The following is a 15047-nucleotide window of genomic DNA, read 5'->3' as shown; positions in this document are numbered from 1 at the left end:
AGCACTGCTGAAGGAGCAGAGGRGGTGAGGTGAGGACAGAGGTTTGACAAGATTTGGCAGGCAGTTCCTGTGTGGATGGAGAATGGGACTTTAAGACACCCACAACAAACATTGATGAAGGCTTTAGGGACTGGTGAGGCCAAGTCAGTCAATCCACTGCTTTACAGGTGGCAGAAGTGAAGATGATATGATAACGAAGCTCCAGCCAGTAAGCCAGTATGCTGCTGCTTCAGAAAAACCTGCAAGGCACAATGGAGAAGCCCTGTGGAGAGGGAATTACAATAATTGAGCCAAATCGCCATGTGGGTGTTTACTGCTCTTGCAGGGTCATCAGGGGGTGCAGTAAATCAGGGTAAAGCCAGTGTAAATTGCACTGCTGGGTGAAAACAAATAGAATGCACTYTGGTCCCCCACCTGCCCTGTTTCCAGAGCCAGCAGGGATGCTGCAGGACCCTGATGCTTTGAAGGCACTCTGGTATGGGGTGCARTGCAGGGCAATGATACTCAGTTGTGAAAAGCCCAAGCAGAGCAACTTCGCAAAGTTGGCACATCAGTCTGGAGCAGAAGCTTATTTTTAAAAAACATGGCACCTTTGGACCACTGAGAGGTGCTGCAGTAAGGAATGATGTCCAGCCATATGTCCTGGACATACTGCTATGAGATGACCCTGGCTGGGACACCTGAATCCAGAAACTACATGGTCATTTTCATGCTCAGGCTGTATGTGCTTAGGCCCAGAGCTGTGGCCCGAGCCCACAGGGCTGCACATGTGGATCTCACCCGGCTGGTGGAGGGAGGTGGAGGAAAAGGGCAGGCAGGCCTTCAGGGCAGCAGTGATGCTGTAGGCATTGATGGGTTTGACATGCTGTATTAGAAATGCATCRATGGCTTTCAGAGAGCCAGAGAGGCTTGTAAAACATTTTTATTTCATATTCTCACCTTTTAGAAATGTGTTTATGAGATTGTATCTGTAAGTGTCTCACAGATAACAGTATCTTAAGTCAATTGATTATGGCACAGTCCCTCTAAACTATGCCCATTTATGTCATAGCTGGGCACATTCAACGCTTGAAATGTTTTCCTGTTTATAAATGATCTCTGGTCTGAGGTTGAAGCAGTTATTGATAAATCTATAACCCTGAGAAGGGACCCAAATAAAAAAACAAGCAGCTGTATGGACTTGGTGTACAGTTTGCCTTTACAACCTAGTGTCCATAAGAAAACAAATATATTGGCCACTTCTTAGAATCAAGATCCCCACCATGGCCTGCTTGCTTGTGAATGTACTTTGGAGCTAGTCTGACTCCGTGTGGTACCAAAATGCTTACAAGATGCTGCAGCCAGGTCCCAGGAGTTAGGCAAAGCTGAATGGGCAATTTTATGACTGCTGTTTCTCTTTGGACCCCACTGCTATTGTATTTTTGTCTCTACCTCCAATCAATCTCACTTYCCAAGGTTTGTAAGACTCTTCCTCCTGTTAATCTAGCCTCTACAATGTATTTCAGCAGCAGATGTGAATGATTATTGGCCTGTTACGGATTTCAGATGGTGCATCAGTGMCCCCCTGATAGCGCTTACTCTTCAGCAGTGTTCTGTCCTTGTCATGCTGCAATGATTGAGAGGGAGCTTCAAATGTAAGCACTTATTTTTGTAGTTCATCACTTTTTGTATAAATATTACCCTTTGAGATGCACTTTCTCTTGCTTTCTTCAGYCCATAGGTGGTATATTTTGTAAAATTTGATAATAATATTTTTGTCTGATCTGTTTCTTCAGATAGGAGGGTAAAGTGTGTTTAGCACTACAGGTATCTTCCAGATTGTGTTTTTTCTCTTTCCACAGTTTGATACAGTAAATCCAGCACAGCCTTCAGCTACTCTGCTCACACCCAGATTCAATGTTGTCATTATGCTGGATATTGAATATATTTGRTATGAATATATTGGATAAATTGGTTATGAAAGGTGGTTTTAAGCTGACAGGCACAAGATTTAGAAGGGCCTGGAGGAGCCATTGCCTTGAGTGCACAAGACTCCACAGATGTCCATCGGAAGTCCATCTTGCTATAGCACATCTGCCACTGCTCTGCACCAGGGTTTCCCACCCATCTCTTCAAAGCCTTATCCCATGGCAGGTCTGAGCAGGAAGGATGCTTCCCAGCTACACAGAGGTTTTTGCACAACCTCTTGTGGTACCCAGCCTGTCACTTCTGCAGTCTCCAGCAGTTGCTTTAGGACTGCTCATTGTAATCCCCCACGGAGGACGCCATCCCTGAATGGGTGTCATAGCYCTGCCAGTACAAAAACAAGGCAACCGTGGCCATCAAGTGACATCAATTGTGCTTCAAAGCCCATGGTGGCCCCCTGGGAAGTGGAGTTATGCTGCCATCAAAACATAGCTGTGGCACAGAAGCTTGAAACTGTTCCCCTGGCAGCTCAGTGCATCATTGGCTCATATCCCAGAGCTACATCTCTCCCATTTTTCCCTATGACAGGTTGTTCCTGGGGATCTCYTCACCTTTACTTCCCATTTCCTGGAAACCTTCTCTCATCACTCATTAAATTTTGATATAATTTGAGCATTTTGTCACTGGAACAAAAGCAGTGGTCCACTAGCATTGCCTTGGGTGTGCTCACTGTCCTCCAGCCCCATCCCAACAGACTGAAAGCAGCCCCCAAAACAGCCTGACTGACCTCACGGGGCAACAGCAAGGCTTAAATGMTGGAGAAGGCTGGCCTGATCAGAGGAGCTGACATCATCCCGGAGCCTTGACATCTCCCCSCTGGCCAAATGTTATGGATTGAGCCCACAAAAGCACAGCTTCTGCCCTCAGAAACTTGAGGTTGTTCTTAGTGAGTTGCCACTAATTCATTCCCTTAATCCCCTGCATGTGTTGCTCCCAACTCATCCATCTTTGTAATTGCACCTCTTTTGCAACATTACCCCTTCACCTCTGACACCCCAAACTCCTCCAGCCTCCAGAACCATGTTTGCAGAGTGGAGGGTCAGTGCTAGCTCTGGTCCCTGGCAAGTACAGACAAACAGAGGCTTGGTGACACACGGGCTGGTCTGGGTGGTGTTGGCTGAGTGGCCTGGATGCAGGAGCTGATGTCTGTGCCCAACTAGCATGGATTTGCACATCAAAAACATTGTTGGGAGGATGCTGAGGGGGCCATAGGGTTATGGAAAAGGAATACAAGGTCTTTCTGTGAGAGACAAAAATGGAAATTTTGACCTTGTCTGAAGATCAGAAACAGGCTGCAGAGCCTATTTTGACATTTACAAGCTGAGAGCAGAAGAATGACCTCTCTGGAGGTGCCTGCCCTCAATTTATCTGTTTTCTCCCTATTAAAATCATGGCACTCATGGGGATGACAGCTCCAAAGCCCATCTCGTTTTATCACGTGAATTAATCTTTTGATATAATAATAATAATAATAATAATAATAATAATAATAATAATAATAATAATAATAATAATAATAATAATTTGACACTAAGACAGAACTTATGAGCCTGACAAATCCCCATCCCAAGGCTTTGGGTCCACAATTCCAGCTTCCAGTTAGTCACAGGACATCAGAATGCTGCTCTTAATGAAAAATGATGTGACGCATATATGGTATGAGTCATTATAATGTTAACTACAGTTACTTCAAGCCCAGACATCGCCAGAAATGCCTTCCTCCCTGAAGATGATTCATGTGCCTCATGTGTGACAGTTCAGTCATTTTTTTGCTTATTCGAGTGAATTTCAATRCTTTTTAAGGGTTTGGGGACAAAGTCCTTCTGTTCCTGTTTGCCAAGCTGAATTTCTTTAATATGTTCACAGTCATTTCTCAGAGATGTGATACAAGAAGTGAGGAAGCAAGGAGCAACCAAGAGATTTGCAGGTCTGTCTGCAGGGCGTTGCATCAGGAGGCTGCCCTGGTGCAAGGTCCACTCCCCATTACAGCCATGATGTGAAGGGTGCTCTCAACTGCTCATGACTGAGCACAAGCCCCCAGGAAAGGGCAGAGGGATGCTAAAGGGTATGCAGGAAACCACAGGATCCTGAAGACAGGGAGGCAGCCCACTGCTGCCCCTCTGGGCCCCTCAAGGGACTGAGCACAAATGGGGAAGGTCCCTGTGGTGCTCACACAGCTGCTCCCTGATATCTCTTGCTTCCTGCCTTTCATCTTGGGCTTCAGCAGCCTGGTAAATCTTCATTTCCAGAGGCATTGCCTCCTGCTAATAGCTGAATCAGGAGGTCCCCAGGGATCTCTCTGCCAGCCTCTAAAAAGAGGGTTTGTTCAGCAATTAGTCACTGGGAGACCTGCTATCATCCAAGTGATGGCCACCTCAGGTAGTGTCAGTATTTCCTGGAGTTGGACTTAAACCCTCTGCTGCTACATCACATCATGGAGATGGYCTGAGAGCCCCCAGCTGTTGTGGCTGTCCGTGTTCCCACATGCGCAGGCTGGGACACATCCTTGCTCAACGTGGCTTTTCTTGGGCAGAGCAAGACAATTCTGAAAAATAAGAGGGAACAAGAAAAAAAATGTAAGTAGAAAAACCTTTAATGAAGTGAAGTGAGCATTTAATGACCACAGTCTTGGCCCTTGTGAGAGAACAGGATTGCACCCTGTTGGCTCAAAGCCAGTTGTGGGATATAAGGAGTTTTCTCCTTGTCATCTCTCAAAACGTGGCTCAATCCTGCTATTTCCTCCACGCCCTCGAAGGTCCTAGGGACTAGTAGCTGCAGTTTGTACCAGCAGCAGAACCAGCCCTGGTAACAGGAAGGCTGGATCATGTCTGTCAGCCACTGACCTCACTTCTCGCAMAGTCAGAGATGGGAAAGTTTTGCCAGGCACATGCCACAGACTTTTATTMTTGGGAAGCATTATGTCAAAGTGAATTCTTCAGTTTATGACTTAAATTCAACATCAGGATGCAGAAGTGCACAGACAGGCTTCAAACACACTGCCCTGTCCAAACACATCAACAGTTTTACAGCTGAAGCTCRTGGAGCTTTTTTTGGTACAGGCTACTTGGGAGTACATATGTGGAGTTGTGTGGCTTTTCTCCCTTGATTTTCTTCATAACTCAGAGTTTTACCTTCAGTAGTTGCAGAATCATAGTGAACCAGGCTGGAAGGACTGTTCTGAGGTTATCCATGGCAGACAAGTAGTCCCACCAGCTCAGCATTTTTAAGAGATTGTTATCTTCCATGGTAAGATTTACCACAAAGCTCTGGCTGTGGGAAAAAACAGCCAAAGCATATGGAGCATCTATTCTGGGTTTAGAGCTGCTTTGCTTTTCCAGAGGAATGCAAAGCAGCCAGACAGCACATAGGGTTCCCTTCTGTATCCCACTCATCCTCCAGATGTCTGCTATTTCTCTGAACATATCCCCTACGTGACGTGAGTGCACACATACACACCACCTCCTTCTCCCTTCTTGCCCCCTTCATATTCTTGAACATCCCACACTGCTCCCCTGCTCTCCACCTCAGGTGGCTTTGGTCCAGGAGCATCAGCTCTGATGGGGACATTTGGAATTCATGGAGGTCCCTTACCCTCATAAGGACTTGCCCTTTTCCATAATGACSTCCATGTCCTGTCCTCCCAAGGCAACTGTCCAGGGGAATGGGAGTTTCTTACACAGGAGGAGCTGGAGATTCTGCCATGTACTTTAGGCATCCAACAAGACTTGGTAGCTGAAGCAAGGAAAAGGTCATGCTGAATATCTATTCACAGCATGTCAACTGGGAGCTTAATTACTGCAGAATTCAGGTGCTTAGAACAGCTTTCCAGAAGTACCTCCTTCCCCCATGCATCGTGTGACAGAGAAAAGTGCCTGACACCTGAAYGCTGCTCCAGCACCACTGACAAGGGGTAGGAGGACCCTTGATTTGACATGGCTACATGAGACACTGTCAGAGCCGTGGGTGATAGGGAGCAAGGGAGGAAYAGGAAAGGATTCCCTGTGGATTTTACTGCACTGAAGTGTTTTAATCTTCAGCCTGGTCAAAAGACAATGTTTRCTAAGGAGGAAAATGACACTAATTCCAGAAGTATGTTCTTCAAATACATTGCAGACATAGGCTTCTCAGGAGCTTTAACTACATGTGAAGTTGGAATTATCTGTGTTATCAGGTGCTAATCACATTACATCAGAGGCTTGACAAGATCTGCTGCTRGATGATTTTTCATAAGGGAATTCCACCTTCTGTGTTGTTTACTGCTGCCTCTTAAATGGACAGATTTTCTCATAAATACGCAAAAAACTTCATTCTGCCCTCCAGGGCTTAGTGCTTCACTTCTACAGAACATTTTTTTTTTCTTTAACTGTAAATTCCACAATAAATGATCTGAATCTCTCTTCTAATTGAAAACCTCAACATATCCATAACAGCTGAGTCATTACCAACACAGTACTGYAATATTTTTATTATTTTCTGTATCCCTCCACGAAAGCAATCTGACAGCATGTTCGGGGTTTTTTTTTCCTCACCACTGTACATTAACCAGATGGTTTTCGCTCTATTGTCCACAGATACACCCACATAGCTTTTTTGCCTTCATGCTTCCAGTTAATTTAGAAATCACTAGCAATTATGAAGCACTGAAGTTGTTCCTCCCAATATGTTTTACCTTCCCCTTGTCCACGCTTAATTTCTTCTCCCATCACACTGCCCAATTAATTAGCTTTGGCTCATCCCTCTGAAGCTTCTCTCTCATCTCTAGATTTCACTAATCTGATCATTTTTAATAGCTGCAASTATAACTTTAATCTGCTAGCTGCTCCCCTCAGTCATCATAAATGAGTACTTCAAATCCCCCCACATATCTTTCTGGCACAAGGTGCAGGACAAGCGGGTCCTGCCYGATGTCCTTTGGTCCTGCTGATGCAGCTGCCTGAGCAGCAATAACCGGCCATCTCAGGTGGGGTTTGTTTCCCTTTCATTGTGTCCTCATTCTGTGTTTCTGTTTCTTTGAGGATACTCTGCAGCTGAACCCTCACCTTTGCAGAGGCTTTCCAGTTATTGGGCGTTTTAGTAGTGTCTGTCCCTTTCTGGCATGAAATCTTTCATCTCAGCACTTCACTTGTGATTGTTTGGCAGGAATTCAGGCTTTTAGTCTTGAGTGATCTGGGTTTTTTTTTTTTTTTGGCCATCAATAAAGTAATGTTACCAAATTTGTCATGGCATATTTATCTGTTGCTATGTCTGTAGTTAAATGAAGCATGTGAAGCTCAGAATGTATTGGCAGGCAGATTTTAATGTTTGAGAAAACATAATAAAAAACAAAACCCTACCTTCACATGCCAGGCAGGCCTGAAACACAAGTATAGCCTTTTCCTCTTGTATTTTATGTCTCCAGCAACATTTTTTCTAATTATTTTTTGAAGAGGGGCATCATTTGGCTGATATAACAAGTCCAATGGGATAGAGCATCAGCTAATATTTAATGTAATGAGATCTCATTTCCTTCTGCTGGATGGGTTCTCAACAGAGTCTCACTTGCAGCTGAGAGCAAAGGACCATTTTGATATCCATTTTCATTTCATTCATCCCAGCGGATGCATAAATACTACAAGAAGTTTCAGTGGAGTGGAAGGCTCTGCATTTTGCTACATTCCCTTTGGAGTCTGACCCTTTTCTTTTTCTGGGCAAGAAAGTTTCCAACTGGCAGCTTATCCTCAGTGTCCCAGAGATGTTTTATCTCTGGCTGACTCTTCTAGGTCACACAGCCTTTTGCCTCATGTCACCTCCCAGGGRCACTGCCCATCTCTAATGTGGACCGAATGGTTATGGTTATAAAAGCAAAGCCCCAAATCACATCACTTAGGCTGGTTTTCACCACTTAGACAAACATGCATATGTCCATGTACACATACAATTCTCTAAGAGCTGCTTGAGGTCAGAGAGGCTTTAATTTGAGATGTCAGTGTCACCTTCTCATTGTTAAAACAGGAGAAGCAACGCTGCAGCTCTGCTAAGCAGCATATCTTTAAAAGTTGGTGAGGGCTAATCCTCTGCCCCACCAGGCAATTCCAGCACCTGCACATTAATCCAGGGATATGTGTGGCTCTGGTGAAGGATGGAGTGGCCATCTCTGGCTGATGAAAGGATCTGGCTGGAACTGTGCAGGGACAGCTGTGGTGGAGGTGGCCATGCACACCACGGTGGCAACGGTGGCAGCGTTGCCTCTGTGAGCTATTCTCCATGCTCCCAGCATTCTGCATGTGGTAAAGCCAAGGAAGCTCTCCAGGCCTTGGCAAGCCATGGGTGAAGATGCTTCATCCAGCAAAGGAGTATTCGTTTCATGGTCCCCTAGGAAAGCCCACATAATTCAGCCCTTTTAGCTTTGCAAAAGAGTATCTCTGCTGCTAGTGGAAAGATGTGCAGCTATCTGAGAGCTAGAGCAGAGGGGAGGCTGCCCTGCCAAACTCCTTCCCTAGCCAGAGCCTCAGCCCCTCTGGTAATGGGACCTTGAGACCCAACTGCCTTGGTACATGGTCCATCAGCAGGCAGTTCAGCTCCTGGAAGGAGCTGAGAGATGTTAAGAGACAAGCCTGGACCTTCAAAAAGACACATTGTACTGAGAAGACACAGCATGGTCCCAAGGGAGCCACAGTGTGGGCTGCAGAGGGTGACAGCTGGGTATGGCTGGTGGACTCTGGGTCACACCTGGGTCTGCCTGTCACGGACTGCTCCTGGCAAAGCAGCACCGAGGATGGGTGAAGGCAAGCAACTCTCTGCCCACGCTCACGCAGGTCGCTGTGGCTAGACCAGGCTCTAGTGGCGTGTGTATCTGCTAATAGTGGTCTCGGTGCTGGGTGCTCCTGAGGTGGGGGAAGCTATTAGGGGGACATCTAGGGAGTTTAGGAACAGCAGGGCATCGGCGCAGAGCTCAGGGAGCTGCTGCAGCGTGAGGGAGCATCACGGGCTTCCCGGGACATTTGGGGGTGCCGGGGGGAAATGGGCGCAGGAAGAATGGGCTGTTTGGGTTGTGGTGTTGACTCTTGCTGTGCTGGTGCAAACCCGGGTTAACTCCACTAATCGGAGTGATGCCCAGATGTGTGTGAGGCAAATCAGCCTTCCAACCTGGTCCTTACGGAGCAGGGCAGAAAAATACTTGATTGAGCCAGCAAACGAGCTGGCTGCCCCCGGAGTGCAGCCCCCAGGCAGGGCTGCCTGTCCCTTCAGCACCGGCTCGGGCAGCGAGAAATCGCTTTTATCCTTTTCCTTTAAACTCAGCTCGCTGGCACTGGGTCTTTCCCGTGCTGGGGGAGTGGGAAGGGCTGTGCCCTGGGAAATGCAGCGATACGRAGAGAAAGGAGAGAGTTTGTGCCGTGTTATCGGAAGCAGCAGGAGAAGCAGTCACGTCGGGAGCAGCGGCACAGTTCCCGTTAGCCAGCCCTCGAGCCGCTGATCGCACCAGCGGGCGAGCGCGGCTCCGCGGGCGCGGAGGTGAAGCGCCGTCCGGCCGCAGCCGGAGCGCTGCGCCGCTCCCCGCCGGCACCGCGCGGTGCCTCTGCGCTGCCGCACTCGGGCACCGGCCGGGGCTCTACCGCTCCCGCCGCTCCCCACGGCCGCGGCCGGGCCCGCCGCAGGGCCGCCGAGCGCCCACCCGGCCACAGGCCGCGGCGGGGCCGCCGAGCYGCTGCCGGCCGCCGTCATGCCAGCCGCCGCTGCTCCACTCCTGCCGCCGGTGCTCCAACTTGGCTGGTGAGCCCTCCTCGACACGCAGGTAAGGACCCGCGTACAGCTCTCGGGTGGGGACAGCTCCGCTGACAGCCGGGCGGTCGGCGTTCCCGGGGGGTCGGGGAGCTCGTCCCCGGCGTCCCCAGACTGCTCCAGTGGGATGGCAGCACGTCCCCAGGGAAAAGCAGCCCCGCTCCGAGCTCGAGTTCACCCCAGGGGCGGTCAGAAAATACGGTGGGGGATGTAAAGATGAAAGGCTACAACCTAGAGAAACCAGGACAAATTACCTCGTCAGAAGCTCTGAGGTGGCCAAAATGTAAGGATTTCAACCAAAGTTTTGGATGCCGGATATGTCGGAACAATTGCTATGACACCTTGGACACAGCCTGCCTTCGGGACTCCATCCCCGGATGGCAGCTCAGCCGCCAGCTGAAGTTTGGGGGTGGTTTTCTTTCTGCTGAGAAGCCTCAGCAGCCGGCGGGAGCCACGCCACTGCCAGCCATCCCTGGGATGCAGCTGGGTAGGGGGACAGTCCGGGGACCTCGTAGAGACTGCTGTTGACGGTGCTGTGACTTGTGCCGACAAGACAGCATCCTTGAGCAGCACCATCTCCCCATAGCCTTGCAGACGCCCCCCCCCCATTTTGTGTTTGGGGAAAAAAGCTACACATTCAGGAGTTTCAATGGGAAGCACCCTCCATCTCTACCCAGTGTCTGTTTATAATTCCTTATCCGAAGCTGCTGCGGGTTTCACAAAAGCTGTGCTGCTTTTCCAAAACCAATTTTTCTGGGCTGCTTGTTTTGCTTCTACAAAAGATAAATTTCCCTTTTTGTTAGCTTGAGATCTGCCACCAGTAAAAACCTTTCTCCCTGGAGGAAGGTAGCGCTATATAAATACCAGGGATAAGCAGAGTGGGGTCTGAGCCTACCGGCCGCACACAAGGAAAAAAAATAGTTTTTTATTCTGGGTCTCTGGGGAATAGTTGCTGGTTACTTTGTAGATTGTCAGGAGAAGAAATTACCCAAGCCAAAATGCAGTGACTGCATTTCTCTGGCAAAGTTTCTTGTGTCATGAAAACGGCTGGCAGAGTTAAAGCTTTGGGGAGCTGAATCCACTTCACTTCGTCTCCCTCAACCACCATCAGAGGCAGGTAATAAACACCATTATTAAAGAATGAGTAATTTGCTGCAGCTCCAGCATGCTGAATTTGTTCAGCAGATCCCYGCTTTTGAGTGGTACTCAACTCCTTCCTTCCCTCAGTTGAGCCTGCAGACCGTCACTTGCAGAGAAGTGACCAAACACTCTGCAAAAATTTAGCCATTAAAATTCCCCTCTACCACCTACAAGTTCCCTGGAGCAAGCCCCAGAAGGGCCAATCTTGTCTGGCCCAGGAGCTTACGTCAGAGCAGTCTGTGGGCCCCTGGCTTGGGMACTTCAGGCCATTTTGGTTTGTCTGCCCCCCTCACAGCCCCTCYGCATGTGTTAGGATGTACTCACACCTTTCCAGGACCATATTCGACTTCAACAGGTAGCCAAAGCTCTGCTCTTTCTTTTCCCCCACCCCCACCACCACTTCCTGCCWAATTTCTAAAGCCCTGGACCTGAGCCTGTGATTGGCAGGTACCTGTTGCAGGAGCTGCAACTCTACTGCTTTCAGGGTGGTTATTTCAGGTAAGGTCTTCAGATAGAATTTCTCTATTTGTAGAATTGGAGATTGGCAAATGATTGACTTTTCTGAGTGAAGGGCCAAGCCACGGCATTATAGAGGGGAAAAAAATCCATTATAGGTTTCCTCCAAATTGTCTTTCTGTTGCTTTTACTATGTCAAGTGAAAAAGGCAGCAAACCAAGCAAAACCAAACACTGCTCAGCCTGGAAGGGAAAGCTACAATGGTCCCCAGCGTTTTTTGGGTGCATCACTTAAACCAGCTTCCTTTTGAAATMAAACACTTCAGGTATATTTTGAAAACGAGTTGGTTGCAGGATTTGTCCCCAAGCTATATGTCTGGAAGCTCAACAGCTGGTGTGAAAAATTGGCCCAAAAATTGGCCCATAAATTGGCCCAAAAATAGGCACATCAGAGATTTGATGCCACATCTGACAGAGACGCTAGTGCTGCTCCTGAGCTGGGCAGAGGTTTCTCTGCAAATCTCTTCTGGTGTCTATGACTTCCGTGGTGGTAGGGAAGGACAAGAGGGTGATGCTGAGGTTTGTCCCCATACAGCAGGGTGCTGGGTGGGAAACACCATGTGCAGAATGTTCTTGCTCAGTCCACACAGGACCAACAGTGCAGCTCACTCAGCACAGAGCTGCCTCTTTCAACACACTATGAATCTGGACGGGTGCAAGGAACAACCTGAGCCGTGACCCAGGAAGGTGGTGGCATGGGCTTGGAAGAGAAATGAGTCAGGAAGAAAGGGAAAGCATCCATACAGCAAATGAAGGAGTAGCCCAGAGGGACCCTCAGCAAGGCAACTTGATAAGGTCATGAAAAAAAAAAGTGACATTGTTTTGCAATAGTTCTTTCCATGGTATGTGGAAAAAAATTTAGCACAATCCTCTGCATGATCCTGGAGTCCAATACTGTGGGATGAGTAAGGGTTGTGGGATGGCTGGGGGCAGCTGCTGCCTTTCCTCTCGCCATATTCCTGACAATAAACCTAAGAATATTCCTCTCGCCATATTCCTGACAATAAACCTAAGAATATTCCTCTCGCCATATTCCTGACATATTCCTAAGAATAAACCAGTGTGAACTGCCCCTCCTTAAACTCAGAGGGCACATCTCCACTTGAGTATTCTTTGGCAATATGGAATTTTGGAATATGGAAGATACTCTCAACATCTGGTTTGGATTGCACCTTTTGACCCAAGTAATAATTTAACACCTTGAAGTTTGTCTGGGTCTGCACATGTTGGCCAGATGGGAAGACAACAATCCACGTATTTGCTGGACCAGGAAATCAGCTTGCTGCTGATAAATACACACTGKTTTTTGGACACTTAGGGTTTGGAAAAGTGAGCTAGAAAGGTGTCCTCTCCACAGCTTAAGTTCATTTTTTAAAAAAGAGCAGATCATTGGCAAATGAATTAAACATTTGAACTACAGACAARCCTTATGAATCCCCAGGAGAATCAGGAAACAGTAAGCAAGGTGGAAATAGCCCTGAGCTGAAGGCAGGGAGATGAAGATAAAATAAACAGGGCAGTGGAGAAAGGAGGGTGCCTGCATGCACTAGTCTGCAGGGTGGTAATGAATCATTTGAGTATGGGTATGTTCTAAACAGAGACAAATGAGCAGTCTTTAAAAGATGCTTTACATTGCCAGCTTCAATTGCTAAGAGGAAGATTTTCAGGGAGAYGTGAGGATGGAGTTAGGTGCTGTGGCTAAGCCGCTCTATCAGCAAMACCCAGCTGTGAAGGGGAGGACATCTTTCTGTCCCCCCGACAACTGCTGCCAATTTGAATGTTACRTCCCTGTCCCCACTTTGGTTTCAGACAGTGCAAGTCTCTCACCGGGCAGAAAGCCAGGTCCCATCTGCCTGACCACTTCTGTACTGGGTGACAGGACATTGCAGGAAAAGCATCCCTGGGGAGCAGATTTGCACATGGCCTTGGGGCAGGCCCTGCAGGGCCAAGGGGAATAGGGCTGGTCCTGGAGGGGAGCATGAGGCACAGATCTGCTCCAGCACAGGGTATTGCTGCTCTCAAACTGGTCTGTGGGGAGGATGGGGTTTAGGGTCCCAAGGGAACAGCAGCCATGAATGGCCTGTGGGACTACTTGTGCAGGAGAAGAGCCTTGAAGTAGAGATGATGGGACTGGAAAAAAGGAAATCGGTGAAAMTGCCTGCTTGGAGAAGAGCATGGAGCCATTTAGGAGCCATACTGTGTTCAGTTCAATACTGGGTATAAATAGTGACAGAGAAAACCTGATGTGAAATTGAGGACTGTAGCCATTAGCAGAGGAAAATCAGCCATGAGCAAAATTACAATCTGCCGGCAAGAGCTTCTGTGCATCTTCCAGCAGCAGAATGTCTTGATAATAAACACRTCTTGGGAGACCTCTGTGAGCAGTCCAGTGGGATGCTTGTTGTCCCTTTGGGCACTTTGAGTAAGGAGCCTGATCTCAGACGAGGGACTGGGCAGCTTCTGTGCTGGAAGCACTGGAGCCCAAGTATCAGTGAGTTTGGCTCTCAGTGGCTCTGTATGCATGGATATTTCAAAGTATGTTTATTACATCAAGGGCAGGATGCCAATGCCCCTCTCCCCAGAGAGCAGCCTTAGGGTACTTCTTTAGGGTGGTCCTGAGCTGAGGAAGAGGAGATTGAAGGCCAGTCTGAGCTCATGTTTCTCCCAGACAGTGATTTAGATGCTCTAGCAGGCAGGGGAATTAGTCTTTTCTGACCCTGCACTGGTATTTTTTGGCTGAGATGAGCAGTGAGAGCCCAACAGTTTCCAAAGCTGTCTTCACTGGCTGATGCCTCAAAGGACAGGAGATGCTGACAGTCTCAGCAGCCTCCACACCTCAGGGTCATTATCCTGATCTCCACTGCCTCCCAGCAACCCTGCTGGGTCCCCACACAGGAAAGTGAAGAGGCTTCTGGTGAGAGCTGTCCATCAGCTTTGTTTGGCATCATGTGCCCCTTTAAAGCCCCTCACTGGGGTTTAATGTTGAGGGTGCTGCAGGACTGCTGGTTATTTGGGTGCAAACCTGTTAGGGGTGATCTGAGGCAGACAGGACAGGCTGTTGGAACCATCACAAGGATGTTGCCTATCTGTGATCCTGTCCTGGTCCACTTCTTTGGCCCAATGCTGCCGGCCGGGTCACCCACTCTGCTCTGCCTCAACTGGGCACCCCATGGCCACTCTGCTGCCCCCCAGCAACAGGGCAGCTCCAGGAACTGCCCCTTCTCCTCCCTGATCCCATGTACACAGGACAGCCTGCGGAAACTTCTGACAGCCACCTTATTTACTTGTTTGCATCTCCTGCTTAAAAATAGGGATGCTGAGAGAGCCCAAACCTGCTAATTATACACCTAGCCACCCACAGCACCATGTGCTTTATTTCCATCACCATCCATGCTTCCTCCTTTCCGCATCACCGGCTCGATGAGCCCTTCCTGTATCTCCCGTGCCTGAGGGGCACGGCGAAGTGCATCCCGTCAGGCTCGGAGAGTTCAGACTCCGGGCCAACGCCGTGCCCACACCAGAGGAGCCAAAGCCAGCCATGAGGTGTTGAGGCACCGTAGCCGTCCCCAGCGATTAGGACGCAGAGGCGCCGGGCCCAGGCTTTGCCCCGAGGCGCTGCGGGTGTGGGGTCGGGCGGGTCGGGAGCGGCCGGTGTGCGGGGCTGTGCGG

At 48.8% G+C, this 15047-nt stretch overlaps 1 protein-coding gene across 1 annotated transcript in view; it reads left to right on the top strand.

Moving 5' to 3' along the window:
- Positions 1-9567: 9567 nt before the first annotated feature.
- Positions 9568-15047, top strand: part of SYNDIG1L (synapse differentiation inducing 1 like) — a 17506-nt gene continuing 12026 nt past the window's right edge. Inside the window, exon 1 of the mRNA XM_057372075.1 lies at positions 9568-9736. The gene's annotated coding sequence lies outside the window, so the exon portion shown is untranslated. The remainder of the gene's footprint in view (positions 9737-15047) is intronic.

The sequence above is a fragment of the Malurus melanocephalus genome, unplaced genomic scaffold, assembly GCF_030028575.1.
Source record: "Malurus melanocephalus ecotype Western Australia unplaced genomic scaffold, MMel_1.1 scaffold_0, whole genome shotgun sequence".
In the NCBI taxonomy this organism is placed as follows: Eukaryota; Metazoa; Chordata; class Aves; order Passeriformes; family Maluridae; genus Malurus; species Malurus melanocephalus.
The sequence above is the reverse complement of the archived record's forward strand: the minus strand, read 5'-3'. Positions and strand labels throughout refer to the sequence as shown.